Here is a 15,434-nt window from a genome sequence, read left to right on the forward strand (position 1 = left end):
GACACGCTCGTTGCGAATGTTACGCTACGATGACATTTCAGGTCAGTCGCCATCTTTAGGTGCTTAGATCTGCCTAAAGGCATGAACTCGTTTCAGATAACTATACGACATGTCAAATTGATAAGCCGCGTAAAATACCAACTACAGTCCGACATTGTCTCGGCGGTGTCGGAGCCCGACTACTGCGATGTGTACATAGCACACTCCGACGCGGACGGACGGACAGAACTAGACGCGACTGCCGCAACTGACGAAGCAGTTGCAGTCAAACGGGAAGCCGAGCCAGCCGCCGCCCAAACAGAGTTATATCCTTTCAGTCACATGATTCCCAAGCCGGAGTCATCGGGGGACTGCGAGCAAGCTTCGGGTAAGACAACTAACTTTACACGCGTTTTAGCTCCTATTTTGCGACAGATATCTTAGTTTCTTACTCGAAAACATGAAACTTCACACTCATGGAACCTAACCCATCTGTCTGTCACAGATGTTTTGTCTTCTATCTGCACATATAAAACAGCACTGTGACTGACTGACTGACTGACGATGCAATGCCTAAGCCAGGCGAGCTGGAGATTTGTTTGGAGGACACCCTCAAGTACCCTTAGGGGTTTACGGAAGGATTGTGAGATATTTCATTAGGATCTTAACATGAATGCTCTAATTTTATGTCATTTATCTTACTTGCATTGCATGCACGAAGGCGCGGGAAAAGCTAGTCAATAGTCATTACGTTTTAGTGGAAAATAATCCGACATTTGGACAAAATATTTCCTAACTAGATGATGCCCGCGCCATCGTGATTTAGGTTTTTAACCCCGTGGGAACTGATTATACTAGCCTATCCTAGCGTTTCCGGGAAGCAAATTATCTACTCGATGGGCCGTAACATGGAGACAGACACACAGACATACTTACACATTAATAATATTAGTATGGATTGGACAGGATTATGTATGGCCTGTTATTTTGTTTCAGTCGCTCCTTCGGTACTCGCGACCAATCACGGAAACGAAGAACATCCGACTGATACAGACGACGAGTTGGATATATTGTCTTTCGAAAATAATACAAACATTTTTGAATATTCAGGGAAATCCCAGGACCCCTTACTAAAACTGAAGGAATCGTTGGCGAAAATAAGTGATAATATCAATTTGCGAACAGCGAGGCCAAATGTTCTTTTGAAAAACGAACACAATTCCCAGGATATATCCAGTACACAGTTAGGAAACTATACTGACCAGATACAGTATATCTGTGACGTGTGCCAAAAGATATTTCAACGGAAAAGTTCCTTAGTTACCCACATTAGGGCGCACACTTACGCAAACACTTTCTCATGTAAGTTAAGAGGGCGCAAATTCACTCAAAGCAGTTCGTCATCGAGCCCCAGGAGGACTCACACTGGCGATAAGCCTTTTGTGTGTAAGTTGTGCAGTTATAAATGTACAGTAAACAGTAGTTTAGTGAGTCACATGAGGACTCACACTGGCGAAAAACCTTTCGCTTGTAAGTTATGTAAATACAAATGTACACAAAATGGTAGTTTAGTTACACACATGAGGACTCACACTGGAGAAAAACCTTTTGTGTGTAAGTTATGTAAATACAAATGTGCACAAAATAGCCATTTAGTGAAGCACATGAGGACTCACACTGGCGAAAAGCCTTTCGCTTGTAAGTTATGTAAATATAAATGTACAGAAAATGGTAAGTTAGTTATTCATATGATGACTCACACTGGCGAAAAGCCTTTTGTGTGTAAGTTATGTAAATATAAATGTACAGAAAATGGTAAGTTAGTGCGTCACATGAGGACTCACACTGGCGAAAAGCCTTTCGTGTGTAAGTTGTGCAATTATAAATTTACAGTAAACAGTAGTTTAGTGAGTCACATGAGGACTCACACTGGCGAAAAGCCTTTTGTGTGTAAGTTATGTAAATACAAATGTGCACGAAGTGGTAGTTTAGTGAGGCACATGAAGACACACACTGGCGAAAAGCCTTTCGCTTGTAAGTTATGTAAATATAAATGTACAGAAAATGGTAAGTTAGTGCGTCACATGAGGACTCACACTGGCGAAAAGCCTTTCGCTTGTAAGTTATGTAAATATAAATGTACAGAAAATGGTAAGTTAGTTATTCATATGAGGACTCACACTGGCGATAAGCCTTTCGTGTGTAAGTTGTGCAATTATAAATGTACAGTAAACAGTAATTTAGTGAGTCACATGAGGACTCACACTGGCGAAAAGCCTTTCGTGTGTAAGTTATGTAAATACAAATGTACACAAAATAGTCATTTAGTAAAGCACATGAGGACTCACACTGGCGATAAGCCTTTCGTGTGTAAGTTGTGCAATTATAAATGTACAGTAAACAGTAGTTTAGTGAGTCACATGAGGACTCATACTGGCTAAGCGCCGCGGCTTTGGCTGGTCAGTAATGCAAGGCCAGCTGTCGCTAAACTGCTAGTTCACTCCGAGCCTCCTGCGCATGAAGCCGGCGCGGCGTGAGTTAGTGTAAGCAAACATGAGTCGCCGCACCGGCCGCGGCCCTACGCCGCCGTTTTATGTACAGACTGTTCACAGTAACTTGTCCCTTGCCGTTATGTTGGCACCATTGCTTTGTTCACTTTATTCCTCAGAACTTAGAGTTTATTATTGTGTGAACTGCAATGGTGCCAACATGACGACAAGGGACAAGTTATAGTGAACAGTCTGTATACTATTGTATTCCCACGTGATAAAATGGCGGCACCGACGCGGCGCCGGTAGCCATATATGTTTAGTAAAATTACAATTTACTAACGCTAACTGACGGTCCGCTCCGACTTCATGTAATCATATTTATTTTGCTAAATTGGGTAAATAACAGTTTGTAGTGCAATAGTTATACACGAACACAACCTACTGCCGCAGACAGTGTGCAAAAATAGTCTCATTGAATTATTTTGTGTTAAGACTATACCTATTAATTTGTCGATACTAGAGCTAATTTCTTAAACTTGGACCCTTTCAAGTAAAGATTTTTATATAGACCTGTGAGGATGATACTGCCATTGTCGCGATTAAAATGCCATAAGCCTACGGTGTCGTATTAGTTTACTGCGAAAAACCAAATTAAATTTGAATTACGCTGCCCGCGTAACCACGTGACCCGTCGCTTGCCCCTAAACTAAATTACATTTTTAAAAAGAGAGTTAATTTAGTCACAATTAAAAAAGAATATAAAATAAGAAAATCATTAGTAACGAGTAATAAATAATCAAATACAAATTTTTATTCCTTAAATGTATCAAAGATACCTAAATGGTTGAAAATTCACTGTCATCAAAGTACTCAATTACATATAATATATAATATTAAGTTGGGATATACCTCACTCGTCGCAACTTCAGAGCGAACTAGAAGTTTGGCGCCACCTGCGCTAATGTACAGACAGGAGTGTAGTGAGCCGCCTGAGGACTCACACTGCCAGAAGCCTTTGCCTTGTGAGCTATGAGCAATACAAAATGTGATGCGTTCGAGTTTATCTCGGCTTGGAGGAGTTCTACGAAAACGATTTATATGCCCAATTATTGTGGGAGTAATTCGAATGTAAATTCAATTTTTAACCCCCGACCAAAAAAGAGGGGTGTTATAAGTTTGACGTGTGTATCTGTGTATCTGTCTGTGGCATCGTAGCTCCTAAACCAATGAACCGATATTAATTTAGTTTTTTTTGTTTGAAAGGTGGCTCGATCGAGAGTGTTCTTAGCTATAATACAAGAAAATCGGCTCAGCCGTTTGAAAGTTATCAGCTCTTTTCTAGTAACTGTAACCTTCACTTGTCGGGGGTGTTATAAATTTTTAATTTACACTTGTTAACCTGTAAGAATTATATTTAATTTTTCTATTTAGTAATAAAGTATGCGCCTACCTACTATTGCAGTTTCATTTGATCGTCTATAGCATCCTATCATCATAACCATCAACCCATAGCTGGCCCACTACTGAGCACGGGTCTCTCATGAGAAGCCAAGGTACGGATTGGCAGACTTCATACACGTTTGAGAGCATTATGGCGAACTCTCAGTTTTAGGCATGCGGGTTTCCTCACATGTTTTCCTATCGCGACTTAAAATTAAACTACGACCCGCCATGGCTTCGCACGGGTGGTCAAAGTATCTACAGATTTTCAGTTAGTTAGTTCTTGGAACTTTGACAACTTAAATAGGTAGGTTTATATACTTGAGAGGAACATTTCCGCCGCAACTAATTACTAGTATGATAAACATTTAAGGAATCTCTTTCAATTTTCGAAATAAAAAAAGCATCCTTTTTCTACAGTCGTCACGGGTTACATTGTAAACGTGTTAAACATTGTAAGTCGAACACTCAATGCAAAGTCATTAAAAAAATGATCTATTGGGTTTTTGCAGCGATATATTAAATTCAGGTCTTTAGATTATTGTTATTCCTGCATAATTCAATTTTCAAAAACCACATTAATACTTACCACTTGTTGAAAACGTCTACAAGTCTGGTGCGTCAGCGCCGCAGTGCTGCCCCTATACCTACGTTTCACCACACACACCTCCCGCATGCTCGTAGCGCCCATTGGATTGTAAGTGGTAACCTTAATGTAAAAAGTACTCTGTGCCTTATACTATCAGATTTATAAGAACAACAAAATTTAAAATGATTGGTAGGTACAATATAAAATTAAACACGTCTTATTATTATTAGGGTTCCGTACCTCAAAAGGAAAAAGGAACCCTTTGAAGGATCTCATCTTGAACAACTTGACAACATCTCGTCATGAACAATAATAATAATTTAGTATTTTCAAAGGAAGATAACTATACGAAGAGGGATATCCTGTGAAAGGGCTATACCTGTACATTCTAAAACAGATTATTATTTATTTTTATGCGTTTTTCATTTATCGTGCAGTGTCGAAAAAAATACCCGAGTACGGAACCCTCAGTACGAGAGTCTGACTCGCACTTGACCGGTTTTTCAATAGTTGTAGGTATCTACTATCTACCATATTAAAATGTTTCGTTCCCAAAGTTACGCAAACTTGTATGGTAACTTTGTTATAAAACAAAAATTCTATTTTCAAAAAAATCTACGGCTTTTTAATCTTTACGTTTTTCCTTTATATTGTAAACTGTTTAGTAATTAAGCACTTGCAAAACTTTTATTAAAAGTGGCACCAATGACCTAAAGCCCCTCTCTAATATAACAATGTTACCCGTTCTGCTTGTACATCAATGTCATATCGAGTCTTCTAGATCAGCAGCTCGATTGCGATGACAGCAAGTGTCCCGATCGCAATCACCTCTGATTGGTTGACGCTCGCTCACTATTGGCTACAATGCATTGTTGCAACTAGAATAGCATTAAATAAGCCAATAACAACAATTGTGATCACAGACCAGTAATGATTGTAATAATGAGTGATGCTGGTCTTGGTTTCGGAATCGAGCTACAGAAAAAACAAAACAACCTTGAAACTTCTTCAAAACACTTTGCAAAATGGCGAATTCAGTGAATTGAGATTGAGGCTTGAGACTTTGTAATATTGTGACCTTAGCGTACACTGCTGCTGTCAGTACAAAATTTGACCTACAAAAATATTACCTACAATTAATTGCGCCTTTTAGGGAAAATGGCAATGCGGTGCTGTGTGCCCTTCTGCAAAACCACGGCGGAGGTCGTCTCCGAATCCGAGGAGATTACATTTCACGAGTGAGTGTTTCATTATAACCTTTGTTATATAAGTAAGTACATATATATACTTAACTATAACCTAGAAACTTGTGGCTGTGCTTTGTCGGTAGAGAGGTCACTGACTGAGCCACCTTATAGCCCTGCCTCCCGCCAACCCAGGCTAATCGGAGCACAGGTCACAACTGCGCGTCCACAAACCGAGCGAGTCTGTATCCAACTCTAGAGCTCCCCTCCAGGCAGAGCTATTTGCGTTTTGTTTAACTAAGAGTCCCGTTACGGAAGCTCCGTGTCAAAGTACAGGATGTAATTTCCAGGTTCCCCAGAGAAGTGCATCTCCGTGCTGCTTGGCTCAGAGCCCTCGGCAAACAAGACACTCTCCTGCCAGAGCCTGCTGTGGTCTGCTCGCAGCATTTTCTGAACGACGACATTTATGAAACAGAGAGTGGCTCAAGGCGGATTCGTACTGGCGCTGTCCCCTCACCAGTGCTGGTAACTCCTTTATAATGTTCCAAGCTTTTATTTTAAGCTCCAATGCATATTATGTATATAGACAATTTCAAAAGCTAACCCTAATACATATGGTTCACACTCAAATTCATTATGGAAGGTGGAAATGATTAGGATAGTAATAGAAAGAAATTTTCTGTTACTTAAAAACCTTCTAAAATTACTTTTGAATTGACAAATGCATCTACCACTTACACTATTTTATACAGGTATGTATAGTTACAACACTTTGCACAGGTCTGCATGATATGCCTGGACACTCGCAGCAAGCTGTTTCTGATGAGTAAATACCAGTTGGAAGAAGCATATGAACATTTAGTGGGACATCCTGTAAGTTGTATATTTATGTCATTGATAAGGCAGTGTGCAGTCTAAGAGCCGTGTCAACTGCTGGAGCAGTCGAGCAGTGCACGGCCGCTCTAAGTTGGAACTGTATATGAATTAGTTGTGTTTGTTGCAGTTGTGTGGTCAAGGAAAGCTCAAACAAACGCTTTGTGTGCAATGTGCCCAGAGACTGGTGAACTTTAGCGCATTCAGAGACAAGAGCTTGAGAGCGCGCTCCCTGATGATGGAGCTACTTGACAGACATGAAGTGGTGAGGAATGCTTGATGCACTTTATTGTGATATGTAACAGAATGTAAGGGTGCCACCTGTGTCATTGGAGCGTAGTGTTACAATGTGAGCATTCGTCTAGTCAGTGCGCGTCACATGTTTAGCAGACGCCGTAACAGACACGCTCGTTGCGAATGTTACGCTACGATGACATTTCAGGTCAGTCGCCATCTTTAGGTGCTTAGATCTGCCTAAAGGCATGAACTCGTTTCAGATAACTATACGACATGTCAAATTGATAAGCCGCGTAAAATACCAACTACAGTCCGACATTGTCTCGGCGGTGTCGGAGCCCGACTACTGCGATGTGTACATAGCACACTCCGACGCGGACGGACGGACAGAACTAGACGCGACTGCCGCAACTGACGAAGCAGTTGCAGTCAAACGGGAAGCCGAGCCAGCCGCCGCCCAAACAGAGTTATATCCTTTCAGCCACATGATTCCCAAGCCGGAGTCGTCGGGGGACTGCGAGCAAGCTTCGGGTAAAACAACTAACTTTACACGCGTTTTAGCTCCTATGTTGCGACAGATATCTTAGTTTCTTACTCGAAAACATAAAACTTCACACTCATGGAACCTAACCCATCTGTCTGTCACAGATGTTTTGTCTTCTATCTGCACATATAAAACAGCACTGTGACGGACTGACTGACTGACGATGCAATGCCTAAGCCAGGTGAGCCAGAGATTTGTTTGGAGGACACCCTCAAGTACCCTTACAGGTTTACGGAAGGATTGTGAGATATTGCATTAGGATCTTAACATGAATGCTTTAATTTTATGTCATTTAGCTTACTTGCATTGCATGCACGAAGGCGCGGGAAAAGCTAGTCAATAGTCATTACGTTTTAGTGGAAAATAATCCGACATTTGGACAAAATATTTCCTAACTAGATGATGCCCGCACCATCGTGATTTAGGTTTTTAACCCCGTGGGAACTGATTATACTAGCCTATCCTAGCGTATCCGGGAAGCAAATTATCTACTCGATGGGCCGTAACATGGAGACAGACACACAGACATACTTACACATTAATAATATTAGTATGGATTGGACAGGATTATGTATGGCCTGTTGTCTTGTTTCAGTCGCTCCTTCGGTACTCGCGACCAATCACGGAAACGAAGAACATCCGACTGATACAGACGACGAGTTGGATATATTATTGTCTTTCGAAAATAATACAAACATTTTTGAATATTCAGGGAAATCCCAGGACCCCTTACTAAAACTGAAGGAATCGTTGGCGAAAATAAGTGATAATATCAATTTGCGAACAGCGAGGCCAAATGTTCTTTTGAAAAACGAACACAATTCCCAGGATATATCCAGTACACAGTTAGGAAACTATACTGACCAGATACAGTATATCTGTGACGTGTGCCAAAAGATATTTCAACGGAAAAGTTCCTTAGTTACCCACATTAGGGCGCACACTTACGCAAACACTTTCTCATGTAAGTTAAGAGAGCGCAAATTCACTCAAAGTAGTACGTCATCGAGCCCCAGGAGGACTCACACTGGCGATAAGCCTTTTGTGTGCAAGTTATGTAATTACAAATGTGCACGAAATAGTCATTTAGTGAATCACATGAGGACTCACACTGGCGAAAAGCCTTTCGTGTGTAAGTTGTGCAATTATAAATGTACAGTAAATAGTCATTTAGTGAATCACATGAGGACTCACACTGGCGAAAAGCCTTTCGTGTGTAAGTTGTGTGATTATAAATGTACAGTAAACAGTAATTTAGTGAAGCACATGAGGACTCACACTGGCGATAAGCCTTTCGTGTGTAAGTTGTGCAATTATAAATGTACAGTAAACAGTAGTTTAGTGAAGCACATGAGGACTCACACTGGCGAAAAACCTTTCGCTTGTAAGTTATGTAAATACAAATGTACACAAAATAGTCATTTAGTGAGTCACATGAGGACTCACACTGGCGAAAAACCTTTCGCTTGTAAGTTATGTAAATATAAATGTACAGAAAATAGTCATTTAGTGGATCACATGAGGACTCACACTGGCGAAAAGCCTTTCGTGTGTAAGTTGTGCAATTATAAATGTACAGTAAACAGTAGTTTAGTGATTCACATGAGGACTCACACTGGCGAAAAACCTTTCGCTTGTAAGTTATGTAAATACAAATGTACAGAAAATGGTAGTTTAGTGAAGCACATGAGGACTCACACTGGCGAAAAGCCTTTCGTTTGTAATTTGTGCGATTATAAATGTACAGTAACCAGTAGTTTAGTGAAGCACATGAGGACTCACACTGGCTAAGCGCCGCGGCTTTGGCTGGTCAGTAATGCAAGGCCAGCTGTCGCTAAACTGCTAGTTCACTCCGAGCCTCCTGCGCATGAAGCCGGCGCGGCGTGAGTTAGTGTAAGCAAACATGAGTCGCCGCACCGGCCGCGGCCCTACGCCGCCTTTTTGTGTATACTGTTGTATGCCCACGTGATAAAATGGCGGCACCGACGCGGCGCCGGTAGCCACATGTGTTTAATAATTATAATTTGTTAACGCTAACTGACGGTCCGCTCCGACTTCATGTAATCATATTTATTTTGCAAAATTGGGTAAATAACAGTTAGTGCAATAGTAACTACCACCCGAACACAACCTACTGCCACGGACAGTGTGCAAAAATAGTCGCTTTGAATTATTTTGTGTTAAGACTATACCTATTAATTAGTCGATACTAGAGCTAATTTCTTAAACTGGACCCTTTCAAGTAAAGATTTTTATATAGACCTGTGAGGATGATACTGCCATTGTCGCGATTAAAATGCCATAAGCCTACGGTGTCGTATTAGTTTACTAATTGCGAAAAACCAAATTAAATTTGAATTACGCTGCCCGCGTAACCACGTGACCCGTCGCTTGCCCCTTAACTAAATTACATTTTTAAAAGATAAGTACATTTAGTCACAATTAAAACATAATATAAAAAAAAAGTTGAAAAAACTATAACCCGACTACGGAAAAAATAAGACAACTTGAACCCGACTTGTTACAAGTAAAATAAACTAAAAAGAAAGAAACAAGATTGTGCTTAGTGCTATCATCGTCTTGATTGAGATTCAACACAAAGGCCGTGGTCGTGCGTTGTCGACAGCGTATTTCTTATCCTTGATTGACGGAATTTCCAGTGATTTTATTTGTCTACCAAATTAGAATATTTTCTTTTTGCTGTCGACAACGCACGACCACGGCCTTTGTGTTGATGCGACGATTAACTGAGGTCTCGTAAATAGCCAATAGGTGGCGCTGCTGTATGAGAAATAATAAAATTATAATAAAATAGGATTTCTGTCGCTTGGTATATTTTAATGATAACTATCTTCTATTTCTTTACTATATAAAAATAAGTCGGGTTTTCCTTCCTGACGCTATAACTCCATAACGCACGAACCGATTTCCACGGTTTTGCATTCGTTGGAAAGGTCTCGGGCTCCGTGTGGTTTATAGCAAAGAAAATTCAGGAAAAATTTCAAGAGAAAAGCGTGAAAATATTTTTTTAAAGCATGTAATACAAACCAATATTTTAAGTAGATGGCGCCGGTGCGTGATACATTGTTTGACAGCTAATCATTGTACTCTGCTCAGTTAATTTCATGTGACAAATTTTTCCTTTTCAAATATAAAACAAAAAAAAAATTTTCTTCTTCTTTTAATCACCAAACGAAATGTTACATAAAACGAAGCCATCTGGTGGCGAAACGGAGTTCGCCGGGTTTGCTAGTATACTATATATTTAAATAATAAAAAGAATAATCAATTAATAGAGTGCAAGAACTGTATTCAACTACGTACTATATGAGAAATTCTGTGAGCTATGCGTTGTAAGCAGCTAGTGGCGCCATCTGTTATGTCTAATAGAAACGAATTTAATTATAGTAAAATGGGGTTTCTGTCGCTTGGTATATTTTAATACTAACTAAATTTATATTTATGAACTCAGAATTTTTTTCTCTTTCGTTAGACATCCCACTCGACACAATAGCAATAAAAAAAAATTTGAGACCCTCACTTTTTTTGATGTAACTTCCGTCAGGCCGATTTTTTTCGTATAAAGTATAGCCTATGTCACCCGGGCCATTACAAAGAATCGATTGACACCTCATTCATCAAAATCGGCCCAGTAGTTTAGGCGCTACGGTGGAACACACAAAATCTGGATACAAACATACATACATATTTACATACATACATACATACATACATACATACATACATACATACATAGACTGCTAAAATCATAACCCTTCCTTTCGGCTTTGCCGTAGTCGGGTAATAAGAAAATCAATAGTAACGAGTAATAAATAATCAAATACAAATTTTTATTCCTTAAATGTATCAAAGATACCTAAATGGTTGAAAATTCACTGTCATCAAAGTACTCAATTACATATAATATATAATATTAAGTTGGGATATACCTCACTCGTCGCAACTTCAGAGCGAACTAGAAGTTTGGCGCCACCTGCGCTAATGTACAGACAGGAGTGTAGTGAGCCGCCTGAGGACTCACACTGCCAGAAGCCTTTGCCTTGTGAGCTATGAGCAATACAAAATGTGATGCGTTCGAGTTTATCTCGGCTTCGAGGAGTTCTACGAAAACGATTTATATGCCCAATTACTGTGGGAGTAATTCAAATGTAAATTCAATTTTTAACCTGTAAGAATTATATTTAAGTTTTCTATTTAGTAATAAAGTATGTGCCTACCTACTATTGCAGTTTCATTTGATCGTCTATAGCATCCTATCATCATAATCATCAACCCACAGCTGGCCCACTTCTGAGCACGGGTCTCTCATGAGAAGCCAAGGTACGGATTGGCAGACGGCATACACGTTTGAGAGCATTATGGCGAACTCTCAGCTTTAGGCGTGCGGGTTTCCTCACATGTTTTCCTATCGCGACTTTAAAATTAAACTACGACCCGCCATGGCTTCGCACGGGTGGTCAAAGTATCTACAGATTTTCAGTTAGTGAATCCTTGGAACTTTGACAACTTAAATAGGTAGGTTTATATACTTGAGAGGAACATTTCCACCGCAACTAATTACTAGTATGATAAACATTTAAGGAATCTCTTTCAATTTTCGAGATAAAAAAAAACATCCTTTTTCTACAGTCGTCACGGGTAACATTGTAAACGTGTTAAACATTGTAAGTCGAACACTCAATGCAAAGTCATTAAAAAAAATGATCTATTGGGTTTTTGCAGCGATATATTAAATTCAGGTCTTTAGATTATTGTTATTCCTGCATAATTCAATTTTGAAAAACCACCTTAATATTTACCACTTGTTGAAAACGTCTACAAGTCTGGTGCGTCAGGGCCGCAGTGCTGCCCCTATACCTACGTTTCACCACACACACCTCCCGCATGCTCGTAGCGCCCATTGGATTGTAAGTGGTAACCTTAATGTAAAAAGTACTCTGTGCCTTATATTATCAGATTTATAAGAACAACAAAATTTAAAATGATTGGTACAATATAAAATTAAACACGTCTTATTATTTTTAGGGTTCCGTACCTCAAAAGGAAAAAGGAATCCTTTGAAGGATCTCATCTTGAACAACTTGACAACATCTCGTCATGAACAATAAAAATAATTTAGTATTTTCAATTATTTTCAAAGTAAGATAACTATACGAAGAGGGATATCCTGTGAAAGGGCTATTATACCTGTACATTCTAAAACAGATTATTATTTATTTTTATGCGTTTATGATTTATCGTGCAGTGTCGAAAAAATACCCGAGTACGGAACCCTCAGTACGAAAGTCTGACTCGCACTTGACCGGTTTTTCAATAGTTGTTGGTATGAATGAATGAATGAATGAATATACTTTTATTGTACACCACAAAATTAGTACAGAAAAACACATACAAAGCTCAACAAAATATAGGTACAATTTGGCGGCCATACCGCTACCTAGCAATCTCTTCCAGGCAACCAAAATGGTCCAAAGGATATAGCTATAGGTAGGTATCTACCATGTTAAAATGTTTCGTTCCCAAAGTTACGCAAACTTGTATGGTAACTTTGTTATAAAACAAAAATTCTATTTTCAAAAAATCTACGGCTTTTTAATCTTTATATTTTTCCTTTATAATGTAAACTGTTAAGTAATTAATCAATTGCAAAACTTTTATTAAAAGTGGCACCAATGACCTAAAGCCCCTCTCTAATATATCAATGTTACCCGTTCTGCTTGTACATCAATCTCATATCGAGTCTTCTAGATCACAGCTCGATTGCGATGACAGCAAGTGTCCCGATCGCAATCACCTCTGATTGGTTGACGCTCGCTCACTATTGGCTACAATGCATTGTTGCAACTAGAATAGCATTAAATAAGCCAATAACAACAATTGTGATTACAGACCAGTAATGATTGTAATAATGAGTGATGCTGGTTTCGGAATCGAGCTACAGAAAAAACAAAACAAACTTCTTCAAAACACTTCAAAATGGCGAATTCAGTGAATTGAAATTGAGGCTTGAGACTTTGTAATATTGTGACCTTAGTGTACACTGCTGCTGTCAGTAAAAATTTGACCTACAAAAATATTACCTACAGGCTACAATTAATTGCGCCTTTTAGGGAAAATGGCAATGCGGTGCTGTGTGCCCTTCTGCAAAACCACGGCGGAGGTCGTCTCCGAATCCGAGGAGATTACATTTCACGAGTGAGTGTTTCATTATAACCTTTGTTATATAAGTAAGTACCTAAATATACTTAACTATAACCTAGAAACTTGTGGCTGTGCTTTGTCGGTAGAGCGGTCACTGACTGAGCCACCTTATTGCCCTGCCTCACGCCAACCCAGGCTAATCGGAGCACAGGTCACAACTGCGCGTCCACAAACCGAGCGAGTCTGTATCCAACTCTAGAGCTCCCCTCCAGGCAGAGCTATTTGCGTTTTGTTTAACTAAGAGTCGCACGTTACGGAAGCTCCGTGTCAAAGTACAGGATGTAATTTCCAGGTTCCCCAGAGAAGTGCATCTCCGTGCTGCTTGGCTCAGAGCCCTCGGCAAACAAGACACTCTCCTGCCAGAGCCTGCTGTGGTCTGCTCGCAGCATTTTCTGAAAGATGACATTTATGAAACAGAAAGTGGCTCAAGGCAGATTCATACTGGTGCTATCCCCTCACCAGTGCTGGTAACTCCTTTATAACGCTCCAAGCTTTTATTTTAAGCTCAAATGCATATTATGTATATAGACCCTTTCAAAAGCTAACCCTAATACATAATATGGTTTACATTTCAAATTCATTATGGAAGGTGGAAATGATTAGGATAGAAATAGAATGAAATATTCTGTTATTTAAAAACCTTCTAAAATTACTTTTGAATTGTCAAATGCATCTTCCACTTACACTATTTTATACAAGTATGTATAGTTACAACACTTTGCACAGGTCTGCATGATATGCCTGGACACTCGCAGCAAGCTGTTTCTGATGAGTAAATACCAGTTGGAAGAAGCATATGAACATTTAGTGGGACATCCTGTAAGTTGTATATTTATATCATTGATAAGGCAGTGTGCAGTCTAAGAGCGGTGTCAACTGCTGGAGCAGTCGAGCAGTGCACGGCCGCTCTAAGTTGGAACTGTATATGAATTAGTTGTGTTTGTTGCAGTTGTGTGGTCAAGGAAAGCTCAAACAAACGCTTTGTGTGCAATGTGCCCAGAGACTGGTGAACTTTAGCGCATTCAGAGACAAGAGCTTGAGAGCGCGCTCCCTGATGATGGAGCTACTTGACAGACATGAAGTGGTGAGGAATGCTTGATGCACTTTATTGTGATATGTAACAGAATGTAAGGGTGCCACCTGTGTCATTGGAGCGTAGTGTTACAATGTGAGCATTCGTCTAGTCAGTGCGCGTCACATGTTTAGCAGACGCCGTAACGGACACGCTCGTTGTGAATGTTACGCTACGATGACATTTCAGGTCAGTCGCCATCTTTAGGTGCTTAGATCTGCCTAAAGGCATGAACTCGTTTCAGATAACTATACGACATGTCAAATTGATAAGCCGCGTAAAATACCAACTACAGTCCGACATTGTCTCGGCGGTGTCGGAGCCCGACTACTGCGATGTGTACATAGCACACTCCGACGCGGACGGACGGACAGAACTAGACGCGACTGCCGCAACTGACGAAGCAGTTGCAGTCAAACGGGAAGCCGAGCCAGCCGCCGCCCAAACAGAGTTATATCCTTTCAGCCACATGATTCCCAAGCCGGAGTCGTCGGGGGACTGCGAGCAAGCTTCGGGTAAGACAACTAACTTTACACGCGTTTTAGCTCCTATTTTGCGACAGATATCTTAGTTTCTTACTCGAAAACATGAAACTTCACACTCATGGAACCTAACCCATCTGTCTGTCACAGATGTTTTGTCTTCTATCTGCACATATAAAACAGCACTGTGACTGACTGACTGACTGACGATGCAATGCCTAAGCCAGGCGAGCTGGAGATTTGTTTGGAGGACACCCTCAAGTACCCTTAGGGGTTTACGGAAGGATTGTGAGATATTTCATTAGGATCTTAACATGAAT

General features: G+C 40.1%; 1 protein-coding gene across 1 annotated transcript in view; it reads right to left on the bottom strand.

Moving 5' to 3' along the window:
* Positions 1–12,580, bottom strand: part of LOC123878470 (zinc finger protein 260-like) — a 31,278-nt gene extending 18,698 nt beyond the window's left edge. The window contains exon 1 of the mRNA XM_045925642.1: positions 12,565–12,580. The gene's annotated coding sequence lies outside the window, so the exon portion shown is untranslated. The remainder of the gene's footprint in view (positions 1–12,564) is intronic.
* Positions 12,581–15,434: the final 2,854 nt, after the last annotated feature.

The sequence above is a fragment of the Maniola jurtina genome, chromosome 26, assembly GCF_905333055.1.
Source record: "Maniola jurtina chromosome 26, ilManJurt1.1, whole genome shotgun sequence".
NCBI lineage: Eukaryota > Metazoa > Arthropoda > Insecta > Lepidoptera > Nymphalidae > Maniola > Maniola jurtina.